Source organism: Odocoileus virginianus, chromosome 7 (genome assembly GCF_023699985.2).
Source record: "Odocoileus virginianus isolate 20LAN1187 ecotype Illinois chromosome 7, Ovbor_1.2, whole genome shotgun sequence".
Taxonomy (NCBI): Eukaryota; Metazoa; Chordata; class Mammalia; order Artiodactyla; family Cervidae; genus Odocoileus; species Odocoileus virginianus.
Genome location: NC_069680.1, coordinates 29,983,463 through 30,007,647, shown reverse-complemented (window position 1 = coordinate 30,007,647; position 24,185 = coordinate 29,983,463). Strand labels below are relative to the sequence as shown.

The following is a 24,185-nucleotide window of genomic DNA, read 5'->3' as shown; positions in this document are numbered from 1 at the left end:
TTTCCTGTTAATTTGTTAGTGTGCTACAGACACTTACAGATATAACACAATTTTTCTGTTCCTAGAAAAAAATCTATGTTGGGTTGATGTTCAATTGTTTTCTAGTCTCCCTGGCTGTATGAAGTTTGGATTCTCTGTTCTTGAAGGTTTGAAAAAATTCAACTCTAAAGCCACCCATGTGCCTTTGAATCTATCTGAAAGTGTTTGAAAGTGTTAGTCGCTCAGCGGTGTCCAGCTCTTTGCAACCGTATGGACTATAGCCCACTAGGAATTCTCCAGCCAAGAATACTGGAGTGGGTTAGCCATTCCCTTCTCCAGGGGATCTTCCTGACCCAGGATTCGAACCCAGGTCTGCAGGCATACACTTAAACATCCGAGCCACTAGGGAAACCTGAAACTATCTGAGATAGGGTCTTTTGGGGCATTCAATTTTTTACCAACAATTCAACTTGTTTAGTGACTAGGTTTATTCACATTTTCTGTGCTTTATTAATAAATATATTTTATTAATGTACTGGTAAATGTTTTCTAGAAAGTTGTACATTTCTTCCAACTTTTCAAATGTATTGATGCTAAGTTATTCAGAATATTTTGTCTGTAGTTAAGCCTTCTTTTCATCGTTCCTAGTATCTTCATTTTTTCTTTCTTTTTTTCTCTTGTTCATTTTGGTTGGAGCTATTTTACTATTGTTTTTTGTATGTTCTTTTCTATTTAATTAGACTTTCTAAAGACCCATCTTTTGATCTCTATGTTCATTTTACTCACTTTTGCTCTTAATATTACTATTCCTTTCTCCTATTTTCTTTTTATTTATTTCAATATTTCTTCCTTTTAATAAGTGCTTAAGGCTATAAATTTACCTCCAAGAACCATTTTAGATACACTCCATGAGTATTTGTATGTATTATATGTACTAGTATCATAGTGCCTCATTCCAAATATTTCATAATTTTCTTTGGTGTGTTATGACTTCCTCTTTAAAGTGTGATTTGTTCAGTAACTCTTTTATGCTTTCAAAATGTATTTTTATTTTTTCTAATTAAATTAAAATATCTTCTTTATTGATTATTCTTGTCATCATAATGTAAGATCTCTCTTTTTATCTTCAATTTTTATATTTTCTATACTAATATCACTAAAACAATTTTCTTTCTGTTAGTACTTCCTTGCATATGTTCTTCCAGCCCTTTACTGAAAATATTTTTGACTCATTCTGTTTTAGTTGTATCTCTTATAAAGATTATATATATATATATATATATATATATATATATGAAGTTAATCTATTATTTTTTTGCAATAATGGACACACTTGGAATTATGACTACCTTGCTTCCTGGACCATCTTTGTCAACATTTATCTTGGTATATTTTCTCTCTCTATTTCTTGGAGGAATTTTTTTTAAATCTTTTTTTTTTCTGGTTTGAAAATTATGGATTGTATTTCTCTTTCAGTTTTGCTTAAAAATTACACACATATATATGTTAGAGTTACTCCATGAAACTCCTGAACTCCTGAACTAGGTCCTTAACACATTTTAAGGACCCAGTGACTGACTTTCTGCCTCTCCCCGCATTCCTCATTAAGGCTATCTAAGGTTGTTTCACCATACAAAACATGCATAATTTCCCATTGTCAATAATTAATTAAACTTACTGATGTATTTTATCAATATTTCTTGCACCCAGCTCCTCCCTCTGGACTTGCTGTCTTCTTGCTGAAGCAAGACTTCTATCAGCTCTTTCACTGAGAGTCTTTGAGTGGCAAATTTCCAGTCTTTGTTTATCTGAAAATATATTTTCCTTCATCTCTGAAAAAAGGTTTAGCTGGGTGTAGAGTTCTGGGTTGACAAATTTTCTTTCTCAGAACTTTGAAGATCATCCTCCATTATACTCAGTCTTGTTTTCTTGAATCGTCCCTCCATTCATTACTTTTGCAAGATTTCCACCTGGCTCCTTTTCTTTCTTAGCTCCTTAGTCTCGTCTGAACTTTTCCCTTTTGTTTCATAATTCCTTGTCTTCTAATTCTAGACTTTTTAAAAACGTATTGAGAATTTTAAGCATATTTATTTTAAGTTCTTTTCCCTGTAAGTCTGTTGTTCTAATTTCACCTGGGGCAAATACATCTTCCCATTAATGACTGTGTTGTCTGCTTCCCTCAGCATGAGGTTTCTGAAAACGTTTCTTGGAATGTTGTGTTCGTGGGTCTCGAGAGAGGAAGGAATTCTCTGACCTCACACTGCCTTCCGCCCAGTATCAGATCTTGCCTGTCGTCACCATTTGCCGCCCCGGGTCGGATGTGACATGAGATCCAGGTCGTTGTGGCCAGCAGAGTCTGGCTCAGTGCTGGGCACAAGGCTGGTCCTTGCTTTCTCAGGCCCAAGCTTCAGAGAAGGTGCAGCCATACATCCAAGGATGTCAGCCATGGTGCTGACATCATTGCCAGCAGCAGCTGTGGCGGCCTCCCTTCAGAAGTGAGGACGCTTTTCACACCCCAGGTCCTGGCAGGAGCCTCTGTGGAGCATGGTTAGCAGTGACCTCCTGCAGCCGCTGCTCTGTCTGCATAGGCATTGGCAGCCTGAGTGCATTTCACCACCCGCCTGCCTGTTCTCTGGGACCTAGGAGGTGTGGCCCTGGTTTCTTGTGTACCTGTGTCTTTTATAATTATTCTTCCTGTTGCTGTTGTTCAGTTGCTAAGTCATGTCCAACACTGTGACCCCATGGACTGCAGCACACCAGGCTGCCCTCCACTATCTCCTGGAGTTTGCTCAAATTCATGTCCATTGAGTCAGTGATTCCATCCAACCAACTCATCCTCTGTCGTCCTCTTCTCCCTTCAATCTTTCCCAGCATCAGGGTCTTTTTTTTTTTCTCCCTTGTACTTTGTCATTATTATGTCTTTGGAAGGGGGTGGAGTGGGGTCTCAAGCTGAACTTGTGCTGTTGTGGTGCAAAAAACCAATTTTAATGGCTACAAATACTCTGTTAGATTTCAGTCCTTATTTATTTCACCATTGCTCATATTTCATTTAATAACTTTTTCAATTATAAATTTAATAACTTTTAAATTGCAAATATTGATTACATTTTATTTAATGCTTTGTCCATAGCCTAGGATAAATTTCTTAGAGAAAAATAGCATGTCAAGAGGCATAAACATTTTAAAAGCTACTTTGGTACATGGAATTTATTTTTCAAAAAGATAGAGTGGGCATGTATGGAGGGGTGTGTGTGTGTGTGTGTGTGTGTGTGTGTGTGTGTGTAAGTGCATGTATATGTGCTCCAGGCTGAGAAGACTTCTGATGAGAAGGTGAGAAGCAGGAAAAGGAGACCCTGAGAGCTCGTACATGGCTGGCTATGCGTGAGGAAACGTGCATGGCATGAAATATCGTATTTGTTTTTTTCTGCCTGAATTCCTCACCTAGTATGACAATCTCCAGGTCCATCCATGTTGCTACAGATGGCATTATTTCATTCTTTTCTATGGTTGAGTAACAGTCCGTTGTAAATATGCACCACATCTTCTTCATCCATCGACAAAGTTTTTGCTAAAGTCACTGATAGCCCCTGGGTCCCTAAGTACATGCACACTTTTCCAGTCTGTCATTGACTTCCCAGCAGAATCTAATTCAGGGGAGCTTTCTCTCTACCATGTTCTTGGAACATTGAGTACATCCTTGCCAGGAAGCACTCCCTCCGGCTTCCCAAGAGTTCCTGAAAGTTCAGAACTTCTCTCTTCCCCTTCCCAACACTCCGTGGCATCTCTGGTCCAGGGCTTTATGAGGCACAGATGTTCCAGCCCAGGTTATTTATGGACTAAATATCTAAGGAAAGAGGTTGTGGGAAACTGGCCAGATGTACACACAGGGTCACCACATGGGACTTTGCAGCCTTTGCAGACTGAGGACTGTGACCTTCACAGGTAGACGAACGGGTACCACTTAAAATAGCAGCATGGCATGTCACCTGTTGTATTTTTCACCCTAAAACTGGGAGGCCTAGTGGAGTCGGGGTTGAAAAGAGGAAGGGATGATACAGGAAGATGATGTAGGAGATATTCACCCCTGCAGGTGACAGGTGATGATGGCAGCCAGAGGGCTGGTGGGGGGTGGGGAGTGAAGTGAGAGCATTCAGAGACCTTTGGAGACCCAACTTCCCAGGACTCATTTGCTTGAATGAAGTCAGTGGCGGGGAGGGAGGAGATGGATTTCTGGTATGTCTGCTGGATCATGGAGAGGAAGACATCACAGGGGTTTTGGTGGAAGATGATGAGTTCTATGTGGGACATTTGCATTGTGAGAGTCAGAGGAAATTCTGAGTAGCATTTGATTCCATGTGTCTGAAATTCAGAAAAAAGATCCTGGGCTGTAAGTTCTGTGCCTTGTAAAGACCTGGCTCTGAGATGCCATGGAGTGTTGTGAAGGGAAAGAGAGAGAAGCCTTTGGGTTGAGCTTGCAGGAATTCTTGGGAAGTGGGAGAGGTGACCTGGCAAAGAGGTACTTGGTCTCCCAGGAACAGGGTAGAGAAAAAGCTCTCCCAAATTAGATTCCACTGAGAAGTCAACGACAGGCGGGATAAGTATGCATGTACTTAGGGACCCAGAAGCCATCAGTGACTTTAGCAAATCTTTCTTGATGGATAAAGAAGATGTGGTATATATTTACAACAGAATATTATTCAACCATAAAAAAGAATGAAGTCACGCCATTTGCAGCAATATGGATGGACCTGGAGATTATCACACTAAGTGAAGAAAGTCAGGTAGAAAAAGACAAATGTCATATGATATTGCTTAGATTCAGAATTTTAAAAAAGATACAAATGAACCTATTTACAAAACAGAAACAGACTCACAGACTTAGAGAATGAATGTATGATTACCAGGAGGGAAGGGCTGGGGGAGAGGGATAGATTGGGAGTTTGGGATGGACATTGTACACTGCTGTATTTAAAACAGATAACCAACATAGACAAAACCAGAAAAGGGTAAATAGTGTATTTACATAAAAAATAAAGCAAAATGTAAAAAGCTCCAAAAAATAAAAGTAAAAAAAGATAACCAGTAAGGACCTACTGTAAAAAAACAAAGGAAAAAAACACTTTGGAAGAGTGGGAACCAGATGAAGTGGGTGGAAGAGAGGATGATGAAACAGTGGAGAAACGGAATAAAGATAAAATTCCAGAAGGCTATTTGCAGAAGGCGCAATAGGAACTCAGACAGAACCAAGGCCCCCAGCCTGGCGGCACGTGACTCCTAACCTGCGCTCTCCGCACACCCCACGGCTGCAGCCCAGGTGAACCCCGGAAGGAAGGGAGTGACTGGGAGCGCGTGGCTGGGGCAATGAGGGACTTCCAGGTGTGGTACAGTCCGAGGTCCGGCCAGGGGAGCCACTGAACATTCTAAGCCATCATGCTTGCTGACACAGATGCTAATGACGCTGACAGCACTGTTTGTTCCTCGTTAGTCAGGTGAGAGAACGACCTGAGTCATCCCAGCTCTTATCCTTGGAGAGCCTGGCAGCCCTCTTGGAGGTGGATCACGGCCCAGCGAGAAGGAGCTGTTTGAGGGGCAGCAGCGCCAGCTGGCACGGGGCAGCCTGAGCCACTCCAGCAGGGCGGCAGCTGGAGGGCAGCGCCAGGCGTCCCTTTGTGCCGCGTGATGGAAGCTCTGGACGCAGATACAAAGGAATGCAAATGAGTGGCAGAGGAAAAGTGACTTCAGTGCTCATCAGTGTCCGGGAGCTGGGGCGAGGTCTCCATCCCCTGGAGGCTCCTGTTCTGGGCCACTCGCCCCCACCCTCCCACCGCGACCCCGGGATCCTCCAGCCTAGGGAACAGGCAGCCAAGAAATATATGTAAACTGTAAATCAAAAGCATAAAACATACGAATGAAGAGAAAATGCTCTTTGGCTGTAAGAAGAGACATCTGTTGGGCTCCATATAATTAACAACTGGAACCAAGTTGGAGAGAAGGATGGTTGGGGCCCTTCGGGAAAGTGCCCCCGGCTTCTCTGGTTAACCCCCAGAAGCCTCGGGAAGAATTTACAGGATCACCTGAGACCAGGGGGAAGTAAAACCCTCTTCCTGGCAGAGGCGATGGGCTTTGAAAGTGTCCACGTTGCAGCACAGCTGTGAGCAGGGGACAGTCTGCTTTCTCAGGAAGAGAAGCCTGTCTTTTCTATTCAATGATTCTCTCTCCTTGACTGGATTTTTCATGGTCCCTTTCTCCAAGTGCTTTCGGGAGTAACAGACCTTAGGTTTGCTGAGATCGGCTCTGGACCATACCTCCTCTTGTCTGACTGATTCAGAATCAAGGCCACACTCCCGGGTGCAGGCATGACCCTTAGACACATCATTTATGTTTATAGAGGAAGAAACTGCTAGAAGACTAGTTGATTTGCAAATAATCTCCCAGCTCATCTGTGAAGGAGCCTCAGCCCACAGTCAGGCCCCAGACCTGAGAAACCAGCACCTCAGCGAGCAGCCCTCAAGGAAAACGTTCTCAGTCCACACAGGGCGAGTCTCCTTGTAAGCAGAGGTCCGCCCACCTCTGAAGGAAGCAGACTCTTTCACACTTACAGCTGATTTTGAAGAGTCAAAAATCTAGTTGTTGTTCAGTCACTATTCTATCCAACTCGGTGATCCCATGGACGCCAGCATGACAGGCTCCTTTGTCTTCCACTATCTCCTGGAGTTTGGTCAACTTCATGTCCATGGATTTGGTGATGCCATACGACCATCTCATCCTCTGTCATCCCCTTCTCCTCTTGCCCTTAGTCTTTCTCAGCATCAGGGTCTTTTCCATTGAGTTGGCTTATTGCATCAAGTGGCCAAAGTACTGGAGCTTCAGTTTCAGCATCAGTCCTTCCAATGAACATTCAGGTTTAATTTCCTTTAGGATGGGCTGGTTTGATCTCCTTGCAGCCCAAGGGACTCTCAAGACTCTTCTCTAGCACCACGATTTGAAAGCATCAAATTCAAAAGCCTAGACTTTGTCCTTACTGGGTTTTAAGGCAAATCTGCGAAATAGCTTTTGCTCGGTTGAAATAACTATGGTGTTCTCTTAAAAACAAACATAAGTGTGCAGATGGGCTTCATCTCCTTCTCTCTAGGAGTTTTGAAAGAGAATATCTCCTCGTGGAAAGGAAGCTATGAGAGGATGGCCTCCATCTCCAGCCTCCTCTCTTCCATCAAACATCCCAGACCTATTCACTTGTGAGTCAGAAGTCAGCATTTCTGGTGCATTTCTGACTTTTCATTTTGTCATATCAGGGTGACTGTGGAAGGCAGAACATAAATACATGGATAAAGAAAAGTATAAAACATAAATATATGAAATATACACACATCAATGTTTCATACATGAAATTTACATTGTTTTCATAATTATAATTTTAGGTTACGTGAAATTGGATACTGATAATATTTTGAATATCTTTCAGTGTCATGATGTAATTCTTTGTATTTCATATGTGCCTTCAAATCATTCGATGCCCAAGAAGACTTTCTCCCACACCTAGGGTCCCTCATGCTCATGCCTTCGTCCCATTGGGACCTAGCCTTTCTCCTTGGCTTCAGCAAGGATCGGGTGCTCGAGCCTCAGAAATCTCTCCTCCCCCAGGTCCAGGCTCTGCCCTCTGGTCCTCTGGCAGATGGTTCGAGCCGGGGGTCCTGTGGATGCCCCACACCCTGTGTCCCAAACTGAACATGTGCTTCCCAAGCTGCACCCATGCTTCCTCCACCACCGTCCACCTGGTCGCCCAAATCGGGAACTCGGGAGACAGAGTAGCCTCAATTTTGTTTTCTCTCCACTCCCTGTATATTATTTGTCACACATGTCCACAGGGGTGGTATTCTGCAGGTAGGTAGTTTATCCAGAGCTGGCCGCCTCACCCTCCTTGGTCACTCTGCTCCGTGGTCGGTGGAACAACTATGCACTCATCCTTCAGGTAGATATCTCACAGAGGCATCCTTGAGCTCCAGCCTTCTCCACAGGCCAGCAGCTCCCTGTCCTAGTGATATAAAATCTTCTCGAAGAACTGGGCTAGTTACACCTTCAGAGTTCTCTGCACCCAGAATTTCCCTTTACGTTCAGCCCCACACTGTTGCCAGGGACCCAGCTAATACAAAGTTCTTTGAAACCTTCGAGTGACACCTTATCACCCACAAGGGAACTCAGCCAGCTCCTCAGTAGCGTCCATTATCTTCCCCAAATCCTCTGCTTCTCCATCCTTGTCTCTTGCCACATGCTGCCTTCAATGACATCGGCCATTCTATATGCTTTGAACAAATTATGCCACCTTCTTTCTAGGCTCTTAGGCTGGATGTATGGAGAAGGCAATGGCACCCCACTCCAGTACTCTTGCCTGGAAAATCCCATGGGCGGAGGAGCCTGGTGGACTGCAGTCCATGGGGTTGCAAAGAGTCAGACATGACTGAGCGACTTCACTTTCACTTTTCACTTTCATGCATTGGAGAAGGAAATGGCAACCCACTCCAGTGTGCCTGCCTGGAGAATCCCAGGGACAGGGAAGCCTGGTGGGCTGCCGTCTATGGGGTTGCACAGAGTAGGACACGACTGCAGCGACTTAGCAGCAGCAGGCTGGATGTATCTTTAATGCACGCCCAGCCAGCTGGTGAGCTCCTAGCCATCACTTAGCACAGCTACGATGCCACCCCACTGCCCAGCTCTCCTCTCTGCGCCCTGCATGCCCCTGTACCCATGCCAGTCACTCCACCTGCTGCGTGGAATCACACCTCAGCTCCTTCACATCCCCGTCCTCCTACACGGACAGCAAGCACTTTCGGGCAGTGTCTTCATTGTTTTCCTATCTCATGGCCCCTGCCAGTGCTTGGTATAAAGTAAACATCAGTAAATACTCACCGAATGAATGAATAAATGAATACAGAGTGTTTTCCAGGCATGGCTCAAGCCAGATGCCTTACCATCATGAGCAACAAACCCACCCGGAGCTGGTCTCTGCTGGCATTTTCCGCTCATCTCCCGTGACCCTCCCAAATCTACCCTTGTTGCCAGCAGCTGAACGGCCCTTCCCTCCTATATTTTCCCCCTCAGTAACCTCATCCCCAGCCTTGGCTTGGATTTCCACCTATTCTTGGATGAGTCTCAAAGGTACATCTTTAGCCAGACTTCTCCTCCGAGCTCCACATCTGTTTAGCCAGCTGCCAGCGTGGGGCTCTCACTGGTACCTACAAGTCAATGTGCCTCACCCCTGAACTGTCCTCCTCCAGGCTCCTTCCTCAGTAAATGGTGCCACCATCTGTTCCTGGGAACAAGGAGAAACAGGAGTCATTCTGAGCCCCTTTCTCTAAACCCCTCCTCACTCATCTCCGATCCAACAACAACTGCGAGAATTTGCCTCTCGTTTATTCCTCAAACAGATATTGATCAGACACCAGTGATACGCTGGACTCTCTTTTGGGCCTTGGGAATTCAATGTGGGAACAAGACAAGCAAGACCCTGATCTCCTGGAGTTGACATGAGGGAAAAAACCGTCAACAAATAAGTACACAACTCAGTGGTATAAACGCTATCAATATAGTGAATATGACAGTGATGGAGGGGAAAGACTAGGCTGGGAAGAGGTAGTCGTTGTCCACCCAACATCCACTTGCCTCTTTACTAATAAAAAGTCTGATCGCATTTGAGGCAACAGTGTGCCTAGCTAAAAAAAAAAGCAGCAGCAAAATAAAAGATAACTTTGTATCCAGCCTCCTCACCATAAGGAGGTCATATGATATATCTGGTCAAAGAGACCTAAGAGTCAGTGAGTTGGGGGTGTCTGAGAAATGTCTGCTTTCCAGATGGAGGTGGTGTCCCATTCATTCTGTGACTTCCGTCTTCCTCCCTGGAACGGGAACAAGAAGTTTAAATTGGGGCAGCCTCAGCTGAAGGGAGAAGTGACCCAGACACGTGCCTTGTGAGGTTCTGGAGCTACTGCTCCAGGCATGCACTGGTGGTCTCCAACAGTCTTGCTTTGTGGCAAACACCCCATCCCCATCTGGTTGAGCCCCTGTAGAGGCCGTGTTATCTGGGGTCTAGTGCAATCTCAGGAGGACAGGACGAGCATGAAACCCATCCCCCTGTCTCTTTGCCCACAGCACCAGAACCAAGGACTGGGACCCTCCTGCCTGATAAACCAGTGTCTGTGCTGACCTCCTGTGATCCCGCCACCATACCACAGTGAGAAGGATGGCTCCACATACAAGTTGGCTTGACGGGTGCTTTCCATAGCTGTCGGCACAAACCAGAACTTCCTCACCTGGTCTCTGAGCCCTCCTGCCTCATCCGACTCCACGATCTGCTCCCAGCCTCCCTGCCTCTTCCCAGCTCTCATCCTTGCCTTGCTGCCTAATCTGGCTTCTTCTCCCCTCTCAGCTAAGGCTATCCCATTTCAGAAACAGTAGAGACTGTGTCTGTCTCATGCATGATGATCCCAGAACCTTGCTTGACTCCTGGCACCCAGGATATTTGTGGTTCAAAAGCAGGAACAAGTGAGTGGATGAAGACTTTGGCTCTTCTCCTGAGGCTGCCCCTGTTACCTCTCATTTCTTTCTCCTCCTGGGCACCTACAACTAATCTTACAAGACTTAGAGAATCAGTCAATGGCATTTCCATGTTAAGATAATGTCAGCACATGATCAGGGCAGGTTGTGACCGAGGAAGCCCTTGAAAACCATCCAGCATCAATACTGTCTTTGCTTTGAGTCCATTCTCTCTGGGAAGAATTAGGTCTTTCAGCTTTTGTGTTTCTACAATTTCTGGCCCATACATATATTTGTAGAACATACATTCACCAAGAACTGTTTGCAGAAACACACTGTTCCTCCGTCTACTGGACTGGGAATCTAAAGGATGAAATCATACTTCATTGACTTGGTCCCCCATCAGCATTTCCAGCACATCAAACATGTTCTAAAGTCATCAGAATCCACCAATTTTATCAAAAAGAAGACCGCAGCTTGGAAATATCGTGTCCTCCCACAGTTAGGGAAAGCAAGGCGCTGACTCAAGCTGGGAAGCACCGATCAAGGTCAGCCATCATCTCTGACCTTGATGCCCCAACATTCCAGTTTCCCTGAAGAAGGTTATTTTTTTCAGAAGCATAATGACTAAGTTCTAGTTTTTCACAGAGAAGTTTCTATTTCCTAATACCTCCTTGGAAGATAATGAATGTTGTCATCTCTCAGTGACTTCCACCCTTTCTCATTATAGAAAGAATTAAATTACTGATTTATCTGAAAACATACTCTCCCCCTACCCCACATGGTATCAATTCTCCAATTAGTCACAATCCTTTGAAAATAATCCTGGCATGGCTGGTGTGAGCAGGACAGGGACGGTTGTGAAATCCAAAGAGACTATGGCTTCCCTCGTTTCTGTCTCCTCGGCGTGAGCGTCTTTCCCTCCACAGAGCCGCCCGTACAGCCCCGGGCGGGCGGGCGCGTGGAGCCGCCGGCCACCTGCCGGAACAGCCTCCCTTGGCCTGCGGGCGCCATCTTGCGCGCGCCTCCGCCTCCCGGCTGCCGGTGCCAGTTTGAACGGCTCACTCCTGTTTCCCAATGAGTTCTGACTAAACGCCATCAACCATATGACAGGGTCTAACAAATATCAGCACTCTGCCAGGTTCAATAAACACCTTTTTCAGGGTAATGGTCCTTAATGAGGACACCAGCCATCAGTTAGGTTGGGAACACACTGTAATTATGGCTGGGCAAAGATGTCTGGGAAGACAGACCTGCACGTATGAGGGCTGGAGCGAGGTGGGGGAGGGGAGCTCGGAAAGAAAAATCACCTTCGCGCTCAACTTTGTGCTGGTGGGAGGGGGGAAAAAAAAACCAACAACAACTCAAGTTTTAGAGGTTATTTCCCAAACAATGTCAACAATTTGTTGACGGATCTAAGGGTTAAATAGTCACTCATGTAATCCCTGCCAGGTTTCATGTATCTATAATTAAGTCAATGAGGGCCTCGGAAACTTGCTTGATGGAGCACTTGGCTAAATTAGATCTATTACATGGAGCGAAGAACGCCTTCCATCAAAATAACCCTTTAGGGTCTGCCGTGGATGTCATGGACGTCTCCATCATAGCAGCTGAGACAGCCTTTGCCCCCAAGGAGCTCAATACATTATGGCTGTGTTTGTGGATAGCTCACCTCCCCAATTAGGAGACCGCCAGTTTTAGACACCACCTTCAAGGTGCAGAAAAAGCGTCTGTCGGAGCTCAGAGGAGGGCAAGGTCGCTTTTGGATGGGAGGGGCAGGAGCAGTCCCCAAGAGCAGGTTATGATTCATTTCATTTATTCGTTTAAGGCTAATTTGTTAAGTGCACTGCCTGTTCCTGCTAGCCCTGGAGACTCAGAGGTGAGTGAGACAGGGCCCTGTCCGACGATGACAAAAGTGGACTGAGGGAGAATTAATAGACAGGCCCTGGAGGACCGCGGCATTCTGACAGGTGAGGGGGCGGGGGCGGGGGAAGAGCATCCGTAGATTGACACAGGCTGTGACCGGGGAGAACAGTTTAGGAGGTTGTCAGTACTGAAAGCAAAAACAGAAGGGTGTTTTTATTGAGCACCTACTGGGTGCCACACCCTGCTGCAAACATTACAGATTTTGACCCGCTTGTGCTCACAGTCACCTTTTCAGGTAGAACTCTTTTCAGGCACAAAGGGAAACATAGGGGATTTAATTCACCCAAATCCACCCTCTCCTCGTAGCTACTGAGGAGTGAAAGTCGTGTCTGACTCTTTGCAACCCCATGGACGGTAGCCCACCAGGCTCTTCTGTCTATGGGATTCTCCAGGCAAGAATATTGCAGAGGGTTGCCATTCCCTTCTTCAGGGGAACCTTCCTGATCCAGGGATCAAACCCACATCTCTCATCTTGCAGGCAGATTCTTTATGGTCTGAGTGACCACGGAAGCCCCACTAAGGAGAAGGAGTTAAAATTCATTGTTTGGTCTCTCTTTTGCCTTCATATGTCTCCTGGTATACAGAGTATCGGAGAAGGCAATGGCAGCCCACTCCAGTACTCTTGCCTGGAAAATCCCATGGACAGAGGAGCCTGGCAGGCTGCAGTCCATGGGGTTGCAAAGAGTCAGACATGACTGAGCGACTTCACTTTCACTTTTCACTTTTATGCATTGAAGAAGGAAATGGCAACCCACTCCAGTGTTCTAGCCTGGGGAATCCCAGGGACGGGGTCGCACAGAGTCGGACACGACTGAAGTGACTTAGCAGTAGCATACAGAGTGTATAGAGGGAACAAGAGCTACGAACCAAGAACGAAGGCTGGGTGGTGGAGGGTTTGAATGCTGCTGAGGAAATTATTCTCTGCAATATTCTGAACTAAAGTCCAATTAGATGAGTGACATTAATATGGCAAAAGTAGCAACAATCATTTTGGGGAGTGGCATTGGGAATAAAATGGGGGTTGGGGGGCAGGGATGGTTGAGATGATGGGTGGGGAGGGTTGACAGGGGTCCCAGAGTGCAGTTGGCTGGGAAACGAGATGTGGGGTCGTGGACGCGGGAACACATGGAGGACCACTCAGAGGACATTACATCTGGGATCGTGCTCTTATCCACGGTTGAGTCAAGAAAGGCCCCTCAGGTCAGGGGGGTGAAATGGCCCCCCAGGGAGGAGCCCCCTCCCCCCTCACTTGACTTCAAGCAGGCTGTTTGTTTTTCCTATTGTGAGCTTTGACAGGCAACTTAAAAAGAAAATGAGGAAATAAAATCTGTGCCTTTCGCAATCCACAGGATCAAATCCCTTTGAGGAGGGGAGGGTTGGAAGCTTATGCCATTGTTGCGCTTCTCCAGTTACAAAGCCAACACAGCATTGGGAGCACCAAGGGCTCTGCAAGCTTTCCGTCCAAGAGGATCTTCCCAAATCTTAACACTAAGCTGGGCAGAGAGAGTCCCTCTGACGCTAGATGTGGGTCTATGGAAGCTTCAGGTGGGGCTGCCCCTAGCTGAGACACAGGACCAGGCATTCTCGGGAACCTCTTTGCAAACTCCGATTCTCTAGCAGAATTCACCGTGGTCTGCTCCTAACCCTGCACAGTGAAGCATCAGGCTGGCTCCGCTGGACTTCTAGCAGGCACCTGGGCCTCCTTCCAACACGGTGGACATTCAGGAGATGGGAATTGATTTTAGTATCATTCAAAGCTGGGTGTATTTAGGAAAATAAATCTGCTGGAAAAAAAAAGAAAAAATGCCACACAACAGATTCCAAATGACAACAGAAACCACAGACCAGTCCTTCTTAGGATGTCAAGTGAAAGGGACTGTGTCCAATACAGAATCCTCGCATGGGTTAGGCTGCCCCACCTCAGCCAGAAGAAATCATCTTCATTTGGACATAGGCCACCACGCAATACTTTGTGAAGATATATGTGCAATAGTTCAGTCTCTGTATTTTTTTTTAACACAGACACTGAAAATCAGTCAGTATTAGCTATATGCTGTGCTTAGTCACTCAGTCGTGTCTGACTCTGCGACCCCATGGACTGTAGCCCACCAGGCTCCTCTGTCCATGGACATTCTCCAGGCAAGAATACTGGAGTGGGTTGCCATGTCCTCCTCCAGGGGATCTTCTCAACCCAGGGACTGAACCCTGATCTCCCACCTTGCAGGCAGATTCTTTATAGCCCAATATTAACTATAGAGTTTCCCAAAGGAAAGCAAGAATATCAGTTATCAATCAGCATGGCCTTTACAACCTGGATGACTACATAATACAGGAAGGGGTGCAGGGCAAGTCCCTCTGTGAGAGTTTTCCGTGGCAGGTCTCAGTGGCCATCTAGTTACAGGTGATGAAGGGAGATGTCCCTTTCCAACCACAGGCTAATGTGAAGTTGAAATCAGCATATTTCCTGGCAATGTGTATCAGGATTACTGAAGACAGGGAATGCCATCTTCTAAGAGAATATTAGCATGATGCACACAGGAAATTGCTTCTTGCCAGAATGTTCCCACGGATCTTATCAATGACACTGTGAGATCTTAAGCATATCAATGTTTTAAATGAGCTGTTTCTTATTGAAGGCATATCCATTGTTAAGTTTTTCTTTTACTTGGGGACTCTGAAAATGATTTTCATTACCTTAACACAGGGAAATTAATTTTCTTTTCATTCCTCTACAGGAAGAATTTTCCTATTGGGTAAACCTGAATATTTCTCTTAATTATTTTTGACGTCACACTGATTATTATTATTTTTCACTACATTAAAGAGCAAAATACATTTCTGCAAAAAAAAAAAAGAAAAGAATTACATTAATGTAAACAGAAATGGTCATGCATTTTTGTGCTTCTAGCTGTTAGAGAAATCAGATTGAGAAGGAAAATGTTTTAAGTAATTTTAGGAAAAAAAATGGTTTAATTATCAAGTTTCTAAAAAAGATGATGATGTGCTCAGTATGGCACCTAAAAGACGAAGATTGATTTCTTTCTGAAGCAGATATCCAGAACTAAACATCAGGAGCAATTAAAAAATGCTGGTCTTTTGTAAATTACTCCCTGAAGAAATCTTGGAAATCTTTCATTTTAGTCATTTCGGTCCAGTGAACCATAAAGCCATTATGAAGGAACAAAAATACTAGGGAGAAAATTGAAATACAACAGTAATTAACAATATGAATATATCAAAATAAAAATGAATTGGAAAGATAATGGTCACCACATATGCAATAGAAAATGAAACCATTAGAATCTTTAAAATCAAATCTAAAAGTAAAAGATACTCCAGGCAAACATGGATCAAATCAGGTGCTGTTTTCCAAGATTGAAACTGCAAGATTGTAGCATCTCTCAAAATGCACGATAAAGGTGTCTTCAAAGATTTGCTCGTCTTATTTTTTGAAATGATTTCTAGTTTTTCTAAAGTACATTAAAGAGCATGAGGTACATTTTCTGTTTACTTTAGAATCATGGTTAATAACCCCCATCTTAGATTTTCACTTTTGACTTCCATATGCTAAATGCCAACAAAGAATAATAGAGGAAAACCATGGGAAATGTGCTGCTATCACAAACACAGATTTCCCTGTGGGTTCTCTAATACTTTACAGACAAATGTTAAAGATTTATTGCACACGAACATCAAACATGGTTTTACTACAGTTCTCATTTGGATCAAATTGACACATTTTACATTCATTTTAGCCCTAATGAGATTCTTTCACTACACATTATATTCTGAGTGACCCTGTACATTAAATTTGTGGCATGGAACAAACCCATTGATATAACAAAGCCCTATTCTTGCTGGTTTCTTAATTTACAAAAGAGAGAAAACAGTTTAGCAAAATCATAAATCTTGAACAAATGAATGTATTAACCAGTACTCAACAGAGGATACAAATACCATGTAGATAGGCTGTGTTACGCGTGAGATTCATTTGCAGCGTTACTGGTTAAACTCTCCTAGACTTGGATTATAATCTGAATATTCAATAGTTCAGGCATATTTCATGATTCCAATAAAGGGACTTGGTAGAGACAAGTTGCAATCTTAACAAAGATGGGAAATGAGATTTGCAGTCCGCTTTAAAATCACTGCTCAGGGGCTCCGGCCATTCAGTGTTTGCTTTGGCCCACAATTACTTGTTTTTAAAAAATTAGTTCTAGAAAATATTCCTGTTGCTTAATCCTCATGATAAGAAATGTGATGGAAGTTGGAACCACAGCAGCTGTTCCTCCAGGAGGGAGAAGGTGACCTTGAAAAGAGGTAGAAGGAAACTTGAAAATGTTAATTAAAATTATTAGTGCTGTTTGAGGTGCTTATCTTGTTTACTGCGAAGGTGTTACTCCCTTCTGCATAATTAGGGGTAATTTTACTTACTTTCAAGTCTGTAATTTTAAATATCACAAAGTTTTATCTTCCAGCATGAAGTAATTCATTATTGGTTGGTATGTAATGCTTGATGTCTTAATCAATATATGCAACATCCACAAATCCCTTATAATTTATCTAGAGGTCTTATATATCTTATAGAGTGGCAGGTTGTGCCTGGTACATGAATTAATTTTTTTTTTTTTACTGGCATTTCAGCATCATTCTAGGTTTTTGATGTGAGGAAAGATTTTTACTTGATCTACCCTTTTATATTTCTTTCTGTTCGAAATTTTACAGGCATGCACTAATGGCAAAATAAACTTCTCTGAAGTCTGCTCTATTTGGAAACAAAGAACGCCTGTCACTTAGTCCCCAAAAAACAAACCCCTCCCCAAACCCAATATTTTACTTCCTGTAAGAAATAGGTGTCTCTTACATAACTGATGCATGTTAAATCTACATAGTCTGTGCTTTAAGGCATTGCTTAAAATGTATATGTGTAGCCAAATTTCATATTACAATTAATTATTGAAGGGGTTAAGGTGTTTATGTTCACTTGATGGCACCATGGCTTCTCTACATGATTATAATGCTTCAAAAAATATGCTTAAATTTTTGAAAACGTTTTCTCAGTGAAAAGCAGAGAAATGCTAAGGTAGGTTTCTTTTCTTTTTCTTATATAATAAATTGTGATTTTTTTTTTCTGTTAAATAAACTGGAAAAAGACTAGGAAGAATAAAAAGACTATTAAGGTTAATTTCTCAGTGTATATCTGGAAAATAATGATTAGGTTAAGACACACTACTGGTACATGATTTTAATTAAATTGCAACAAGAAAATGTTTAATACTAATATCAAAGGGCATCTTCAATTGATTATTATTTTTAGCTCAGTGATTTGCTTGAAAATTCAACTGGAAACCATTCTTAGAAATACCAAGTGGTGTTTTGAAGGTGCCTGACTAGCATTCCTCAGAATCTCATCCCACTTCAGTTTAGAATAGCCTGATAGCGACATTCCAAGTTGAATAATCCAGAACAGGTTGGAGTTTAACACTCACCGATTCTACAGGGAATCAAGCTATTACTCCTCTAGGATAAATAAGAACCAGGAAGAGTTCATGCCCTTGCGAGAGCTAGGTTTCGTGGATTATTCCCCAGGGATGCAGAACCATCCCTCGTGGCCTAGTAGAGTTAACGACCCTCCCAGAGAACTTCCCGAACTAGGCGAAACACTGTCCTAGATTCAGAGCCCCGCGTGGTGATCCCATTGTGTTGGTTCAGTAGTGAGTGGGCTCATCAGTCCCATTGGAGGAGTCCCTGAGAATCTAAAATATGGCAAAAATGAACTTATCTACAAAACAGAAACAGACTCAGACGTAGAGAACAGATTTGTGGTTACTAAGGCGAGGGTCGGGGGGTCAGCGAAGGAGAGGGATGGACTGGGAGTTTGGGGTTAGTTGATGCAAACTTACACTGAGAATGGATAAACAAGGTCCTACTGGATAGCACGGGGACCTATATCGAATCTCCTGGGATAAGCCATAATGGAAAAGAATATTAAAAAAGAATATTCATGTGTGTATAATTGAGTCACTTTGCTGAGCAGCAGAGACTGGCACAGTGTTGTAAATCAACTACACTTCAACGAGAAAAGAGGGACCTAATGAAGAGACCACAGTGACTGCACACATCCCATGCAGGCTGGGATGGGTACGCTGGGCCTGTGCATCTCGAGGAGGCCTCTGCACACCTCCTGCCTCTGGTTTTGTCTCCTCAAAGCTGCCTGTCCCGAGCTTCTCTCAGGATCAGCCTAGCTGGCTGGTCCAGCCTAACTGGACCCCAGCTGATGTCCTCCCTGGGTTCACGCTCCACACAGCAGTCAAGGAGACCCTTTCTTTCAGATGCAATCAGGTCCTGTGACACCATTGCCTAAAAGGCTCCATCACACCCGGAGCCAAAGCAAAGTCCCATCAGGCTCTGTGTCCTCGTGTCATCACATCCCCCCCACAGCACCATGTTACTGCCTTCTTCCTGGTCCTCAGAGAAACCGCGCTGCCCCTGCCCCTCCCCGGGCCCACAGCCCTCAGGCAAGCCCTCCTCCAAGTCCACAGACACTCCCCTGGCACCCTGAGCAGCGCCGTTGGCAACAGACTGCAGCTCATTCCTTGGCTTGTGGCCCTGTCAACACTCACGTCAAATGGACACTTGGTTGATGTGCTTCCTTAGCGGGCATTTGTCTCTGGGCCTTCCCCCGACCCGCATTTCTGGGAGGGTGTCGGCTGTCACGTGCTGCACTCCCCTGCCAACACCTGGGACACGTGTAGATTCCAGCACCGCAAGTCAGCGCAGCCCAGACTGAAGAGAGGGTCCTGGATAGCTCAGGCTCTTCTTCGCTAGGGGACCCTCTTCCTCTCTCTCCCTGAATCCTTTCCTGTATTGGCCAGTGGGAGCCTGCAGGGCCAGGGCTGATCTCCCCTCTCTTCAGAAGCATCATTCTTAGCATTCCCTCATCTCTCTCTCTTGAAGACCTCCAGGTCCCTTCTCTAAGCACCAGCATCGTGATTCTTGAGCCGAACTGGTGAGGCGAGCTGTGTCTGCACACAAGGTCACTGACGCTTGCCCTGTTGATTGTCCAGTTCCCCACTGGACTCTGCTCACAGTGGGAACCAGGGTATCCTGCATAAAACTGAAGCCTGAATCCCACATGGGGCAGAAAAGTGCAGAGGTGGTGTTGCAAGAATAAGCCATATCTGACTCTATGTTGGAACCATTTCTTTGACTCACTTTCCATTGCTTTTGTTATTATGATCATACATAATGGCCTGCCTCAGAGAATCCTGCCCCCTCTGCCTGATTGTTAAACTAAAATGCCTTTGTTCAGAACCCTGTCCACCTGTAGATGGCAGGAAGGAAGAAATTAACATATCCCCTTAACTGAGGCTTGCTATTCTAGAAGATATTTGCAAGATTAATCGCCTTTTTATTTTGTTTCCTCACCTCTCTCCATCTTTGGTTCATAAAAGAACCTGGCATCCAGACCCAGACAAGATGGTTATTTTGAGATATTAGTCTACCATATTCTTGGTCAACCAGTTCTCTGAATAAAATCCTATCCCTTGCTTTCAACACCTTGAATCTCGGATTCATTGGTCTCTAAAGTGGTGAGCAGAGTAGCTTGGAGTTGGTAACACTGGGCAACTTTATGGAGGTGATGGGGGAATTGTTTGCCCAGCAGTAGAAAGGAGATCTTAACCTTATGCATTTGGTAGCTTCCCTTGAGCCTGTGGTCTTCTCCATCACAGCCATGCCCCAGCTTTTGCGCTAGACCCTGTGAGGTCATGCCAAATGTCCTGTCTTCCCAAAGGCCTGTCTGTGGACCATTTCCTCCATGTTCTTTAATATCTTACCCCTTCATCAGAGAAAGAGATGTACGACTGCCTCAAGCTTTGTGGGATTTCACAACTCCTTTTCCAACCTAAGCAGCCATTGAATGAATGTGGTGTCCTGATGCCACATGGTGTTGGCCTCCAATGTACATCCTGCCTTTTCCTGCTATGACCAGCCCATTCCACTACCAAATGTTGTACTTGGAACAATAGTAACTATAGAGAACCTTCTGAAAAATCAGCAATTATATATGCTGAATAAACTGGTTTATTTGGGGGACTATGGGATTTTAAGGAATCCAGCTTCTACAAGTAAAAATAATAGTCACAATAATTCTGAGATAGATGGGAGCAACCATAGCCATAGGAACCTTGAAATATTGTCCCCTTTTTATCCATAAGCAATCAGGCTCTGAGAGGTCTAAGAACTTTCTCCAGGCCACATTGCTGGAAGACCCCAAGCTGGGATCTAAAGCTACATCTATGTAATTCCTGCCAAGTACTAACTTGTCAATTCAAGAGTCATCAGGAAATGCCAAAGGAAAAGTCATTAAAAAAAAAAAGTGTTTCTTTTTCTTTTGTCAATTGGAGTATAGATGCTTTTGGCTTCCCAGGTAGCTCAGTGGTAAAGAATCTGTCTGCCGTGCCAGAGATGCAAGAGATGAGTGTTCAGTCCCTGGGTCCATAAGATCCCCTGGAGAAGAAAATGGCAATCTGCTCCAGCATTCTTGCCTGGAAAATCCCAAGGACAGAGGAGCCTGGTGGGCTACAGTTCAAGGGGTCACAAAGATTTGGAGACAGCTGAGCACACATGCATGCACATAGTTGCTTTACAAAGTCATGTTAGTGTCTGTGGTACAGCAACGTGAGTCAGCTCTATATTTACATATACAATTTCTTTTTAAATTTCTTTCCCATTTAGGTCACCACAGAGCATTGACTAGAGTTCCCTGCTCTGTACAGTAGGTTCTCATTGAAAAACACTTCACTTTGGGGGACAGTTTTATTTCTTCAGTTTTCTAAACTGTAGACCTTGGACCCTTATCTATGTGGTGACCATGGATTGGACACAAGAAAGTCTGGCCAACTTAAAACCAAGTTCATTTTTGAAACCCCTGTATATTTGCCCAGAACCAAAGACCAGGGGGATTTATATGGTTGTTGGAAATCTTTTCCCTGAAGAGTTAACAAATAATCTGCAATGGTTTATTAAAAAAAAAAAAAAAAGCTCTGAAATTGATTTGTTTCTAACTGGTTCCCTGCTTATCTTACTGGTTCACTGTTAATGGTCCTTGGGGAGCTGAGAGGGATTCGAGAATAGTGGTGTGTGTAGAAGACAGAAGGAAGTTTCAGAGAGAGATACAGATGACCCAGACCTTAAGCCACTAAGAGCATTTGGAGAAGTAATACTTTGTGACCCAGCATTGTTCAATTTCCTCTTTTTCCTCCACCTCCAATCCTCATGGCCACCATCATCTACAACCACAATATTCCTTAAGAGTGCAGAAATATGGGCTTCCCTGAAGGCTCAGTGGTAAAGAATCTGCCTGTCAATGCAGGAGATGCAGGTTCAATCCCTGGGTCAAGAAGATCCCCTAGAGAAGGAAATGGCAACCCACTCCAGCATTCTTGCCTGGGAAGTCCTATGGACATGGACAGAGGAGCCTGGCAGGCTATAGTTCATTGGCTCCCAAAGAGTTGGACATGACTGAGGGACTAAACAGCAACAAGATAGGAATGTTCTTTTCCAACAAGGAAACTGGCTTTCTCCTCTTAATAGTGGTGAACTCTGTCACCAGTTAACTTCAAGAGTGCTGGTGACTTTCTGGATGTCCGTTTCCCAGCCAAGAGCCATTGCTCAGTGGCTGGATCCAGGCAACTCTGTGTGTGAAGGATGAAGCCCCTGGAAGGAGATTTACAAAGAGTCTTTGAACATTATAGCTGGAAAGGAGCCTTGCCATCAACCAAAGACAGCCTCCTTGATCTTCAGATGGAAACCAGAGTAGGGACTTACCCAGGGTCATCAGCCAAGACAAGTTGATTCTGTGCCCATTAAGAATAGATGCTGATTCATTTCATGAGAAGTCTCATCTGCTCCTGGTTTTAAATACTCTGTATTCCAGGGACGCCTGGACGTGTACACTGTAGCCTCCAACAATGGCCGCCATGATTGGACCCCTGCCCATCCTGACTTCCTCTCTTACTTCAAACATTCAGTTAATATTCTTTTGCTCACAGGATTTCTCTCTCAACCTTGTGAGGACTGGACGACATCATCATTTATGTCTCAAACCTAAGGCCCCTTCTCAGAGGGGTCCTCCTGACCCTTCTTATCAGAAATGAAGCCCTTGCCCACCAGCCCTCTGCTTTCCTTCTCATCAAGATCAAAGTAGCTGGACATCAACTCCAACTTATAAGAAGACAAAGATCTTGACTCCTGTATTGGCCCAGGGCTGGACTCAATACGTTAATATGTAGACCATATTAAGAACCATAAGACACCCAGGGATGTGAATGTCCTTAATGCTACAGAATTGTACACTTAAAATGGTTAAAGTGCTAAATTTGATGTCATGTATGTTTTACCACAATAAAAGAAACTTAATAAAAAACTAATTTAATTCCTTCCTGGGAAGGCTCCAAGAGTCATTAGTCAGAAGGAGAGTACCAGAGAGTGGTCCCTTAGATACGATGGCAGAGTTTTGCATAAGGGACCATAGCATCTGTTGCTAAGGAGATGATGAAATAACAAATCACTGCAGCTGTGTTGTATCCTGAACAACAAAATATTTTCCAGCTGTAAAAAACCAACAGTAAAACATTATGTGTGATGGTATGTACATACCATGCGGTCCTATGAACTTAACATCTCAGACTCTTTCAGTGTCACTGAAGAATTTATACTTGGGCTGCACAGAGCCAGAACAAAACCCGTAACAATAAGCTTCACTCGCGGGCAGTGGTACACGCATGCTTTACACATTACAGCATCATCTTACGCATCCTGGCAGAGCGAGAGAATGAGAACAAAAATGTCCTGTGGACTGAAGAAGTAATAATAAAGGATACACAGCCTGCAGCTGAGAAGACGTCTGGGAGGGGCCATCTCGTTCTCACACCATCTGCTCCTCTGATCCCGCAATGTCGCTCTGCCCTGAAGTTCCAATCAGTGTCTTTGAAATGGGGGAGAAGAGGAGAAATCCAGAGCTTTCAAGTTGTTCTTAATTCGTTTTCATGTACTTAAGACATTTCACAAGTTATATACATTGCAATTTTAGAGAGAGTTCTACACAGTCCCAGTGGGTATAAGATTAAAAGCAGCAGTTGGTCCAGGTACTAAGTAGCAGAGAGGAGACATTCCGAAAGAAATTTTTCATGTTCACAGCGGTTTTCCCATTTAGAAAGCCTGAACGCAGACTTACCACAGCAAACTGAAAATAAGCAAAGTTACAGGTGCTGGAGAAACCTGGAAAATTCACGGGTTTCATAAGAAGCTGGGTTATGAATGTCTCCCCTCCAGCCACATCTCTGTACCACCAAAGGCAGAGAACTCTGTAGATGTAGAGTTTACCATCACATGAGAGGGCTCCCAAATTAAGTTAAAATTGGGACATCTATTTAGACGTCTGGTGCAAACGTCTTAGGAGCAAAACGTTACTTCTGTCATGTTCAGATTTGGAATCTGGCTGTGCCTGGCACCCGAAATGCCCCCAAATTGCTGGTATTTGCAGAAATTGTTGCAAACCTCTTAACAAAACATAGACTTTGATGCGAAAATGAAATCATAGCTGAGTGCGTGTTTATGAAACCCAAAGAATGGTCTTCTGTTTAAATAGGCTATTGAAATAATTGTTTAAATTTTTGTGATGACATTGTCTTTCCTTTTATTTTTCTTTGATTTTTATTATTATTATTATTTTAGTTTTAGGGCTTCCC

The 24,185-nt window shown here is 44.2% G+C and overlaps 1 long non-coding RNA gene across 1 annotated transcript; it reads left to right on the top strand.

Moving 5' to 3' along the window:
• The first annotated feature begins 11,537 nt into the window (after positions 1–11,537).
• On the top strand, positions 11,538–23,196 carry LOC110128518 (uncharacterized). The gene is made up of 3 exons (XR_002311196.2): positions 11,538–11,670; positions 12,335–12,476; positions 22,488–23,196. It is a non-coding gene; the product is annotated as an uncharacterized lncRNA (long non-coding RNA).
• The last annotated feature ends 989 nt before the right edge of the window (positions 23,197–24,185 follow it).